This window comes from Aedes aegypti, chromosome 2 (assembly GCF_002204515.2).
Source record: "Aedes aegypti strain LVP_AGWG chromosome 2, AaegL5.0 Primary Assembly, whole genome shotgun sequence".
Classification (NCBI taxonomy): Eukaryota; Metazoa; Arthropoda; class Insecta; order Diptera; family Culicidae; genus Aedes; species Aedes aegypti.
Window position 1 is genome coordinate 424,936,948 of NC_035108.1, and position 12,333 is coordinate 424,949,280.

Below are 12,333 nucleotides of genomic sequence, written 5' to 3' on the forward strand. Positions count from 1 at the left end.
TTCAGGAAGTCTTCCTCTATTCCTAAGGAATAATTCTGGTGGGTGCCCCGTGGAATTAAACAACTTTATTCTTCTCTCATACTGAGCTGGGCCAGTCTAATATAATAGTATTCAAGCATCTTCTCCGTGAATTTGAACATATTCTAACAAGGAATCGAAAGTTATCGTGATTTGAAGGATTTGAGCTATTTTGGAAGAGATTTTCACCGCTTCAAAATATTCCACAACGGCGCATCATTATTAATTTGTAAACCAGCCAAGTAATCATCAGCTTTACATTAAGCATTTAAAACATATGATTTAAATTTGAAATCATTTCTTCGAGAAAATCAGAAGTATTTGTATATTTACCATTATTTCTATGAAGTTTCATTTAGACCCTGTTTATAGGGCTTTGTTATTTTAATGTACATAATTTACAAATAATAATGTCTATCTGCCTTACACTCGGCATCCTAAAGATATGGTAGCATATTTTCAGTTAGTTTGAGAAAACTTTATCAAAAGACAATATAACTAGAGGAGTTGGACCTATTATAAAGCGAATTTTGAATATTTAATTAGCACGTTCAATGTTTTCACCATTACTAAATGAAACAAATTCTTGTCAATACGTTGATCAATGTGATTAAAGAGCGTGATTGACTATCCGCTGTTGCTCCTTTGTTATTACAAGAGCAACTATACTTGCACAAGGAACTAACAGAAGCTATTTAGGATCAAATTCATCACGCTCTACCTTGTTTTCGAACCAGTTTTCTGTCTCACTTTGCTGAAATATGATATAATTTTTATTACTATGAATGTATGTAGCACGTCGTACTAATATCAAACTTTAAAACTATTCGGGGGTAAATTAAAAACATTGCCATTATACGGTCTTAAAAATGAATTTGATTAATGCTTTCATTTTGCCCCTAATTCCCCTATATACGAAAAAGTACTACAATGAAACCTCCATGAGTCGATATTGAAGGGACCATCGACTCATGGAAATATTGAGCAATGGAACAGCAATCCTTTGGAAAGCTGCTTCTAGGGACCATCATAGTAACCATGAAAGTTTGTTTTTAGTATGGTTCCATGAGTCGATATCGAGTCATGGAACATCGACTCATGGAGGTATCACTGTGAAACCGTTTTCCTTTGGAGTTAATTTTAAGAATTATGGTGTAAAATCCGCCAGTATAGTGGCCAATTCCCTGGTGAATCGAATATCCGACTTGTGGTCAAATAATTTGCAAATTTATGAAATTTTAAGTCGCAAACTAGGTTTCAAACCCGCCAATATAATTGCCACTTGCTTTGGGGAACCAGGTATGGGGCTATTCATAAACCACGTGGTCTTTGATTCGGATTTTTAGGCCCTCCCTCCCCCTCGTGGTCATTTCCCAATACATTTTTTTTTTTAAATTTGTGTGGACCGTGGTCTTTGGCCAGATAAAGAAATATTTTCAAAGCATGAATGGTACCTGTCTTTCTAACATTCATAAGCTAATAAAAATTGAGGTTTGTGCGAAAATTGCGTTTCTTTTATGCGTAAATTTGTCAACTTTTTAAATCAATGATTTTTATCATTATGGATGACACTACCGAAGATTTATGTCTCACACGAGTTCTGCAAATGGTTTGAGCAAGGAAAATGCGATTGTTACTAAAAATGGCATCGCCGAAAACGATTTCATTGTCAAATCTTTCATAAGTTTATTCAATTAAGCAACATCAAACAACTACTATTAAGAATGCATGAAGCGGATTGTGAGGTTCAAAGTGATTTTATTTTTGAAATAACTCCAAAAGTAAATAACTTGTAAGAGTTTGGTCTACAAGGGCTTCAGGGGCCATGGTTTAAGTAAGCAACGACATTTTCAATATTACTGAAGGTTGTTAACATGGGTGATCGATGTTACCCCATCACAGCTAAATTAAAAAAATATGTAAACATTTATTTAAACATACTTACCTAGTGGGTGCCAGTACTTGTTTTAAAAATATAAAACTTGTGACATTTGCATTTTCAAACGAAAAATTTAAGAAATATCCCAAAAACTGATCGATGTTACCCCGGATTACGGTACATCTATTTTGCGTACTAAATTTTTTGTTCGAGATTTGTACTCAAAATTGTAGAGTGTAACAGTTATGCGTAGAAATACAATAGCGGGACAGTTATGCGTAGAAACTCAACAATGAGCCAAATTTAATTGGTTTGCTTTTCATGGAGTTTCCTAGCAAAGCTAGTTTTTGTGAGTGATTTCTAAAATAATACGTAAAAATTAACTGATTGATGGCAAAAAGTGAAAATGGATAAAAAGTAACATGGGACTATTATGCTTATAACGGCAGTGGAGCAAGTGTTCTACTCGTATGGGACAAGGAGTTCACCAGAGTGAATTGCAACAAATCTTATAGGGTGTCCGTATATTATCCGAACAACAAAATATTATCTCATGTTGAAAACAATAAAAAATCAAAGTCCAAGATGCACTTTTTAATGCATCTTACAAAAAAAAGGATTCTGAATAATTACAAAATAATCGCTTCAAAACGAAATGAGCACATTTAAATTTTTTGGGACTACGCAAATCGCTAGCCATTTTAGAGCCATTTTTTCTCTAGTTGAGAAAAGACATAAATCAAAATGTCCTTTTAATATTTGAGGGGATCTTCAGGTTCTTAGCTTCAAGATAAATTAGGAATTAAAAATTAACAGTTAGAGTCTAATGAGTTCGTATGACATTTCTCTCCCGTGATAAGCTCGAAAAATAATCATCGAAAAGAACGCTCCACACATTTCTCATGTACACTTAATATATGTATTCGGTAAAAATTACTACCAAAAATAAGGGTTACTAACGGAAATGCTTTAATTTCGCAGAGGAGGTCATTCAACATAATCTACTGATAAAAAAGGTTGACAATTGCTATCCACTTACGTGTGACGATTAAGGCGAAGTAGGCCGTTATTCAAATTTTGTTCGCGTCATCGTTGATTGTGGCTCATTCATCTCATAATAAAATTGATGAAAATCAGTTGGTCTAGCTCTGATAGTATTGAAAAAGTATCAGCATACTTTCAGCGTGTAAGAGAACATTGTGATACACTTCTGAATCAATATTATTTATGGCGACTGAGTTTTATTACTTTGAAATTGCGAACTGCAAAGTCAATATGACTGTCGAAACAAATGACGAGCCATAATCCCATTTAACAAACATTTTCTTAGGGCTACCGAACCCAGTTTCCAATTCCAGAAATCTTATATAAGTATGCAAAAATTTCGCTGGATCATTCAAGGTTCTTATGAGCATTCCCCCATAGATCCCATCAAGAACCTTAAACGGAATACAGTAAATATCTTTTCAGAAATCTGTCAGGGATTTCAATGTGATTTTGGTAAGACCTTGTGAGTATCCGTTAGTGATGTCACCAAATTTATTTTAAGGATCTTTATCTCACAAGAAGTTTGTTTAAGTTTTGGGACAAATCACTAATTTAACCAAATTTTAATCATTCATTAAATAGATGATACCCTCACTGAGGGGCCTTCCTTAGCCGAGTGGTTTACAAAGCAAAGTCATGCTGAAGGTGTCTAGGTTCGAATCCTGGTCGGTCCAGGATCTTTTCGTAAAGGAAATTTACTTGACTTCCCTGGGCATAGAGTATCATCGTACCTGCCACACGATGTACGAATGTGAAAATGGCAACTTTGGCAAAGAAAGCTCTCAGTTATAATAACTGTGGAAGTGCTCATAAGAACACTACGCTGAGAAGCAGACTGTGTGCCAGTGAGGACGTAAAATGCCAAGAAGAAGAAGAAGATGATACCCTCACTTAAGGTATGATGAGTAGCTTATCATTCTTCCATTGCTAAAAATGGGTTGTTAGCTCGTAGGGGAACTGGGGGTAAAATGAACACCCTAAGCAATTTTAATGTTTCCTTGCTTATGAAGCTGTAAAATTCTTTTTCAATAGCTCAGAATTGAAGAAGGATGTTTATGCAATGTAGTAAGTTGAAATATTGTGATGGAAATAGAATTTTATCTTCATTATTATAATTTTGAAAATTTCTTTCAACAGAGCCAATGTTCCAAACATGTGGGTAAAATGAACATGCAACGGGGTCAATATGAACACATACTTGGGGGTAAAATGAACATACAATGGGGGTAATATGAACACTAGACTGATGCAAATTTTGAAGTTTTTGCTCCCCTATGCTTAAACGATGTCAATTATGATGAAAATGATCCTCCCAAAATTTGAAGTGATTCGGAAGAAATTTGGTTGTGCACACACTATTTGAAGTTTATATGGAGATTACTATGGAAAACGCCAATCTTTTGTGTTCAGCACTCTAACACGCCATCATAATATTTTAGGTAAAAGTGAACACACTCATCCTATGTCAAAACTTCCCAGCTACAACTTTGCCGAAGACCACATTTCGATGGGACGTAAGGATTATTTGTTATTTTTGATAACAAAGTCCAAATCGTGCTGAGATGATCATTCAATTACTTTCAGAGCAACACTGCTTTTTTGCTGTAGAACATAGTAGCCTGGATTACTTTGATCTATACTTCCCGCCAGGAGCACCGCTGTTGCCTGCCGAGCAGTTGGTGAAGCATGCTACATACAAACCAACTTTATGATGAAGAATAACAATTTATCGTGAGGTCCAATCAAAAAGTGGTCTTTGGCAAAGTTGTAGCTGGGAAGTTTTCACATAAGATGAGTGTGTTCACTTTTACCTAAATTATTATGATGACGTGTTAGAGGGCTGAACACAAAAGATTGGCGTTTTCCATAGTAATCTCCATATAAACTTCAAATGGCGTGTGCACAGTCAAATTTCTTCCGAATCACTTCAAACTTTGGGAGAATGCTATTTGCCATAATTAAAATCGTTTGAGCATAGGGGAGCAAACATTTCAAAATTTGCATCACTCTAATGAACACATACTGGGGGTAAAATGAACATGCAATGGGGGTAAAATGAACACCATTTAAATTGAACGAGTTGCGGCACGATTCTCGACATCTGGTACATGAACAATTAATATCTCAAAGACATTCCGGAATCGATGGAACGTTTATCTGCGACCATTTGGATGGCTATCGATGTCTGTCTTTGTATTTTCTCCGGAAAACTCTCGGCATCTGAAATAAAATCCGGGAGTATTCACCCTGCAATGGTGTTCATATTACCCCCATCTCGTGTGGTTCATTTTATCCCCAAAGAATCAACATAATCAAATCATTTGTTCTAAGAATTAGGAAGATAAAAATTCTTTCAATTTCCGTCTACTTATCATAAATACCTTAAAGATATGATGTGCTACGCAGTTAAATAGATTTTTGATGATTTTAGTCATAAAAACCTTAAATTCCACGAGTTCAAATTTACATCATATGAGAAAACGGAGAAGCGTACTTTGTTTTTGTTTATTTTTCCAGCTTTTGACAGTTCTAGATCGCGCTAGAGTTGTCGAAATAGTTTCTTAGTCTGAGGATTAAGGATGGTGCTACGTTTTGCATAGATTTATAGCATAATTACCGTAAAACACAAACCTGTTCATTTTACCCCCCCCCCTCCTGTTTATTTTACCCACAGTTCCATCACAGTACATCATTGGACCTAATTCTGCTAATCCAATTTTGAAGTGCTGGGTGAAGTGACAGTAATTTCTTGGGCGGCAACTCGGCGCAAGCAATGTTGGTATAACTTGGAGTCAGATCGTCGAACAAAATTGAATATGTTTGAGCTTATCTACTCAGATCAAAGCATTTATCAAGTCTGTCTCAGTAGAATTGTTGTCTCCTGTTTGTAAAATATTTGTATACACAGTTACATGATCCGTTTATTATTAGGGTAGAAGCACCGGTTTCGGGTAGCTTAAGAGAAAATGACTTTAAAAATTATATGGGAAGCTCTATTCATACTACAAATATGTCAAAAGCAAGCTTTCAATCCATATTATGTATAAAAATATCGGAACTGAGCTAGAATCATTTTTTTGCTTTGAAAATCTTGTTGTTCAATATTGGCCACCAGAACCAGTTTTGGCCAGAGATTTAGCTTCGGTTCCAAAATTGGCCAACCACATTGATATATTATGACAGTAACCAAATTAAGAGCATCCTGGCCAGATTTGGTATATAGGAGTTGAAAATATGAGGAAAATGAATTGTTTTTCTTTTGTTTCGAATAAATTCGGACGAGTAAATGAATATAGCTCTATCATTATAATGTGATCTACTGGCCAAAACTGGTGTTTCAAAACTTGAACCATTCCTAATGAGGTATTTTACAGAATAACAATTTAAATAAAACAGTCAACCTGTGAGATAATTTCCATTTCAATTTGTAGCCCTAAGAGTGATACAAATCTTGTGACAAACTTCGCATATATATTTGTTTGCGATTCCATATTCACCGACGACAACTTGCTACAACAAACGAGGCTAAGCTACTAAAGATAGCAGATTTATTATCTTCCTCTGTCAGTGTGAGCCAACAACGACTGGTGTGCTCTTCCGACCGCTCGAAGACGACGACAACCGGACAGAGACACTTTCCGTCGTCCAGTATAGGTACTCTGGTACTGAAGTGGTCTTCCTGTTACCGTTTGCACCACATTTCCAATAGGTAATTTATAGACTCACCCCGGCGAACCCACAACGGACAGCTCGGTCAACCTGTTGTAATTTAGCAGATTGCAGCACTTGCCACAGTCTGCGAGTCACCGTAACCACAAGATGTCGGTGCACAGTGCTTCCTGAAGTCTAAGTTCGTGATCGAAATTGCGAAATGCTAGTTGGTTTTAGAGGTGTGTGATGCCATTAGAGATGTATTTTCGGGATGCATATCAGTACCATGTTTGCTGTAATTGTTTGCAAAAAGTATGGATATTTTTTCTTCACACTTGCAAAAATGAATGATTTCTCCAAAAGCTTCTGAAACCCAACTTATAATATTCCCACATAAGAGGAGCCTCTACCTCTTAAAACAATTTCTCGGGAGCAAAATAATTTCGATCACGAATTCAGGCACCAGGGAGCACTGTGCTGTGAGGCAGTACCTACAAGATGATAGAGGTTAGAGATTATATGGACACAACGTTTCTTCACCTGCCACTTAGCTGCACCTCCAAGCAGTGCTGGGAAATTTTTGTTTTCATCAGAGCTCCCAAGTCAGTGCGGGGGCAAGCAAAAATGTATCACGTTTCCAATTGAAGTGAAGGAAACATAGAGTACGACGCGTAAATTATCTCCAATTTCGATCTACTCTGGTCAAGATATACCCCCTAACCAACCTACACTGAAACACAACAAGCTCACTGTTCCTTTTAGAGAAACCCGACTAACGATACGATGAACGATCCTCCCCGGAGAGAATGAGAGGTGTAAATATTTTTCCTCGCACGTTGAATTATGTAGCTGTAGCGATAATCAGGGGCAGAAATAAATTTATAACAACCCCATTGGTCCGGCCAAACGGATTAACGCCAATTTTTCGTGTTCTCGCTCGACGTGAGAAAATTTTGCTGTGGATTAGTTTTAAACGCGCGACTACCAGCAAATACCATAAAGTGTGAGCGGCACAAAGCGAGCAAATAAATATTTGCCATTGCTGGAACCCGAGCGGAAGAAATTTGCTACAGAATACTAAAACTTATGCAAAATAATTTTCAATACTTACCACCTGAATAAGGTATGAAAGAGCCCTGCATAAGAGGTAAAATACTTCAAATAATATCTCATGTATATTCTACAAACAACAAATTGATAATTAGATAAGGTATTGCAATATTTGAATAATTATGACGAATTTTCCTATCGAAGTGAAATTTTTCAATAGTAGATAAATATCTAAATCAGTCCTCAATAGTTTTTGTATATATCAATGAGATAATTTAGAATTGTTTCAAACAATATTTTCAAAACCATAATATACCAAACTGAGGCGTGGACAATAGATAAGTGCGACAATAGATAGGTGCGAGTTATTCGTTCCTGCTCGGGATGTGTCGCACACCGCATGGGAGCTATATTTGGACATGAACGGAATTCTTTGCGTGTGATAGGTACGTTCGTTTGTTCGCTCAGCTGTTGTGTTGTCGTCTTCCGATTCTTCTTCGCCACTTATAGCTGTGTAGACGATATTTGCTCGCTGAAAAGGGGTTCAATAATAAGACACAACAAACGTTCTCGGAGAAAACTTTGTAGTGAACTTGTTTTTTTTGTTGCCGTAATTTTGGATGGGTGGGTCAGCTGTTATCGCTGTCTTACGTGTTTGTTCTATTTTTGTTTCATATGAATGGAACGAAAATGGATATGGGATAGTCTATAAATATAAGCCTCTTTAGCTCAGTGGTAGAGCGCTGGTCTCGTAAACCAGCGGTCGTGAGTTCAATCCTCACAGGAGGCACAGTTCGGGCTAACGAAAGTAGTGCGAGCTTAATTATTTTTACTGATTACTCAGATAGTGAGATAAAATTTTTCTTCAGCGAAAAATGTGGAAAATGTATTGTTATGATATATTATGATTTTTTTTATAGTTGATGTGGTATAATTTTAGAAGTTCTCAACACTAAAAATTCAAGTGCACTTTCAAAATCAGATCACATTAAAATAAGAGCCTACGAGTTTAAGCCAAACATAATAAAATTGAAAGGTGAAAAAGTGTAAAGCCGAACACAATAAACTACTTGAATGTGAATTTCAAAACTATAAGATATAATATTTAGTTAAGGTTGCAGAATTTCCATATTTTCTGATTAATTTGAAAGATGATTGATTTTCTGGCAAGTCTATAGAAAATAAAATTTGTCTAATATTATATTGAATTAGAGTTAACCCCTCTCACGTGCGCCTCAGAAAACCCAAATTCTACTGATTTAAATCGCTTATGGAACCCTCAATTTCATATGACTTGAATTTCTTATCAAATTCCAATTTAATCCAACCACATTTGTAACAACAAACTGTCACTACATTATGATTTATATTTAACTTGGTTTGACTCTATTATACTTTTCAATATAAGGTTACATATTAGTTTATCTGATGTAGATATAGGGAAAGAATGCATATAGCCGAACGCATCTGAACCCCATAAGATAAGTATTCATAAAACAATGACATACCTACACGAAAAATCATACGTTTTATTTTCCGTGTACATATTTGAAAATCATTTTAGTTTTGGATTTAATTTTGGTTAATGACCACAATATATAATTTTTGAATACCTTTATCTGACTCGTTTGTTCCTACATTAGCATATGAAGTGGGGCAAAAGTTCGAGTGGGGCAAGAGTTTCTTTATGGGAAAATGTTCGAGATTAGGAAAAGTTATGGCTTTTGTTGTTTTTTGACGATAATATTGCAATTTTTGGCCAAACCTTGGTTGCATGGAAACAAGTACAGATGAAATATTTTTCTTTATTTTATGTAAGGGCGTTTGGAAACCTATCATAAGGATGCTTTTAAGGTATATTAGTTTTTGCATAAATGCTTGGAAACAATTTTTAGCCCATAGTGGGGCAAACGTTCGAATCAGCGGGGAAAAAGTTCGACCCATGTATAAACTAATGAAAAAAAGTGCAAATTGCCTAAAATCCACATACTATCTTTAAATTTAGCTAAATTTGCCTCATCGTGCGAAACATGTTACCAAAATTTTACTTATTCATTTAGTTTTGTGAAAAATGCCTATTTTTGGGTATATTATAATTAACCCGGTTTTAGGCAATTTTTTGATGAAAATTTAGTGTGTATTTTTCAGAAAACAAGTTTACGGCTGATATAAAGTATGCCTGTCATAAAAATATCGATATTTTGTGTTTCAGCCAGCGAACTTTTGCCCCACACTAGATTCAAACTCTTGCCCCACCGGTGGGGCAAAAGTTCGTTGAGGACAATCAATTTTGAAACTGTTATAACTAAAAATTGGTAAGCATTTTGACACAAGTTTGTTTAGCAAAATTATAGCCAATATGTTGAAGGTTCACTGTATGGTATTTATTTTGTTTCAACTGTTATTGTTTTTCTGGAAACTTCTATTATACCACTAAGGTCGAACTTTTGCCCCACCTTACTCTTAGCACTCTAAAAAGAAACATATTCAAAAAAGAATTTACACAGAGTTAGGTGAACTCAAAAATGGTGAGAAACACAGTTAAACATCAGCTTAAAGTTATCTGCTTAATTGGTTACTACGTTTACTTTACGTCATACTTAAAATATTTACTAACTATTGGCTAAGTGTTACTTAACTGATAAGTGAAGATTTTGTTATGACATTGAGACCGGAGGGCAATAAAAGCTTTCTTTTGTTCGAGAATTCCTCGAATGACCCCTTCAAGAATTTAATTAGGAATTTCCTAAAATTTTACTCATCGCTAGAAGTTGTGTCATTGATTCTTGCAGATATTTTCTCAGAAAAACGCGATAGATTCACTTCTGGTATCTTTGAAATGATGCTTCCAACATTTCTCGAAGAATTGTTCGGAGTATTTTTTTTTAATAAGAACTTTAATGATAACTAGATAAAACAAGTTGACCTTCTTGAGCTCCTTGAAAAATTAAATCATGAATAAAAAAATCGTTTTTTTCATCCATTTAAAAGTTGCAAAGAGTATATTGATAAGAAAACCAATTACAGGTCGGACTCGATTATCCGGAGTCGGAACAGTAGGGGTCTTTAAAAGAAAATAAAATTTTTGATTAGCATACACAAAATACCACTTTTTCAAACCCCCCCCCCCCCTTTTCTTAAATACGTTCAAAACTGCAAAACCATTCATATTGCATATTGCAATACCAAATTATCTCAGATTTATGCATAAAAATTGAAAAACAAGAACATCAAAAAACAAATTCCGGATAATCGAGTCTAAAATTCTGGATAATCGAATCTCGGATAATCGAGTCTCCGGATAATCAAGTCCAACCAGTATTCTATCTTGATTTAATCTCAAAATTCTACTAAATATGGTTTTAACAATTGCCTCGTGTTGTTTCAAGGATTCCTTTCGGAGTTTGTAGTATGATTCTGCAGGAATTCTTTCAGATTATTTTTATCATGGATGTTTTTGATTGTGCAAAATTTTTCCAAGTCTTTGACCAGAATTTCTCTTCGAGAAAATATGAAAGATTTACTTTTTATAATTCCTTCATAAGTTGCATAAGACATTTTTTCAAAAGTTTTCCAATTATTTTCACAGAGATTCTAGAAATTTCACCGAATTATACATTGAACCAGAGAAAACTGGTTTTTTAGCTCCAGAGTTTTCAATTCTCATATATCATCAAAGCAGTCTATGAACTAAACTGAAAAAAAAATCGTGATTTGGTGAGTGAAGGAACTTCTATTTTTCCGTTCAGAAGTTATCGTTGTTTTCCTCGCGAAAACACGCCTACTTAGTTTGTGAATATCTCTAATTAGAGCAATCAAACAACATATTTTTGACGACATTCGAAAGAGAAAATAATTGTTGATAATGTATAAAAAATATACAGATGTGTTATTTTAATGTGAAAAATGTGTTTTCAACTCAAGTAGAATGCCTTGAAACATTTTTTATTAAGAAAATCTTCAATAATGAACCAAAATAGATATCAACAATTTTTTGCATGAAAATTTGCGTATTATGATAATGTGGATCACCCTTATTTTGAATAACATCAAATAAAGGGACTAACCAATACAAAGAATTTTGTAGAAGACTGTTTGCATTCCAAAGCTCTAAATGCATCTTGCCGCGTAAATCTGTTTTCTGGACCACTGAACAATGTAAGATTGGCTCAAGTATTGTTTGGTTTTGATTTGTGGTTACCTCGTGATTCCGAATCTTAAACGTAATAAATGTGATTATCGACTAGGTTCAGAGTGGAATCTAAGTTTGTTTACTCTTTCGACTTACGGCGGTTTGAATAGGTATTCGAAAATTTCCATCCAGTGCGAGTAGCGTAAATGAAAGATAAAGGCAAAAAATATTGAATACGAATATATACAAATTATGAATCATGCATCTTACGAATATTTCATAAAGTAATTGAATCGCGAAATTCTGTTAAGTACAACACACTTGCTAGAAAAGACTTCTCTGGTTTTGTTACTTTGCTCAATAATTGAAATCTAGCACTACCTTGTTATGTACCAATTAGCAGAGTAAAATTCAAAAGCAAATTTCAAAAGATAATTGAAGCAAAACTGAATAACTTTTTTCCGTCAAATAGTTCGTGTGCAGTTCATACAGTGTAATAATTAATTATCCATATTTTTAGAAAATAAGGTGGTGTTCATTTCGCTCCATGTGTTCA

General features: G+C 34.8%; 1 protein-coding gene and 1 non-coding gene across 2 annotated transcripts in view; one reads left to right on the forward strand and one right to left on the reverse strand.

Annotated features, from left to right (window-relative positions):
• The window catches only part of LOC5573122, a 417,647-nt gene that overhangs the window by 241,444 nt on the left and 163,870 nt on the right, over nt 1-12,333 (reverse strand). The window lies entirely within an intron of this gene.
• Nucleotides 8,364-8,435, forward strand: Trnat-cgu. The gene has a single exon. It is a non-coding gene; the product is annotated as a tRNA-Thr (tRNA).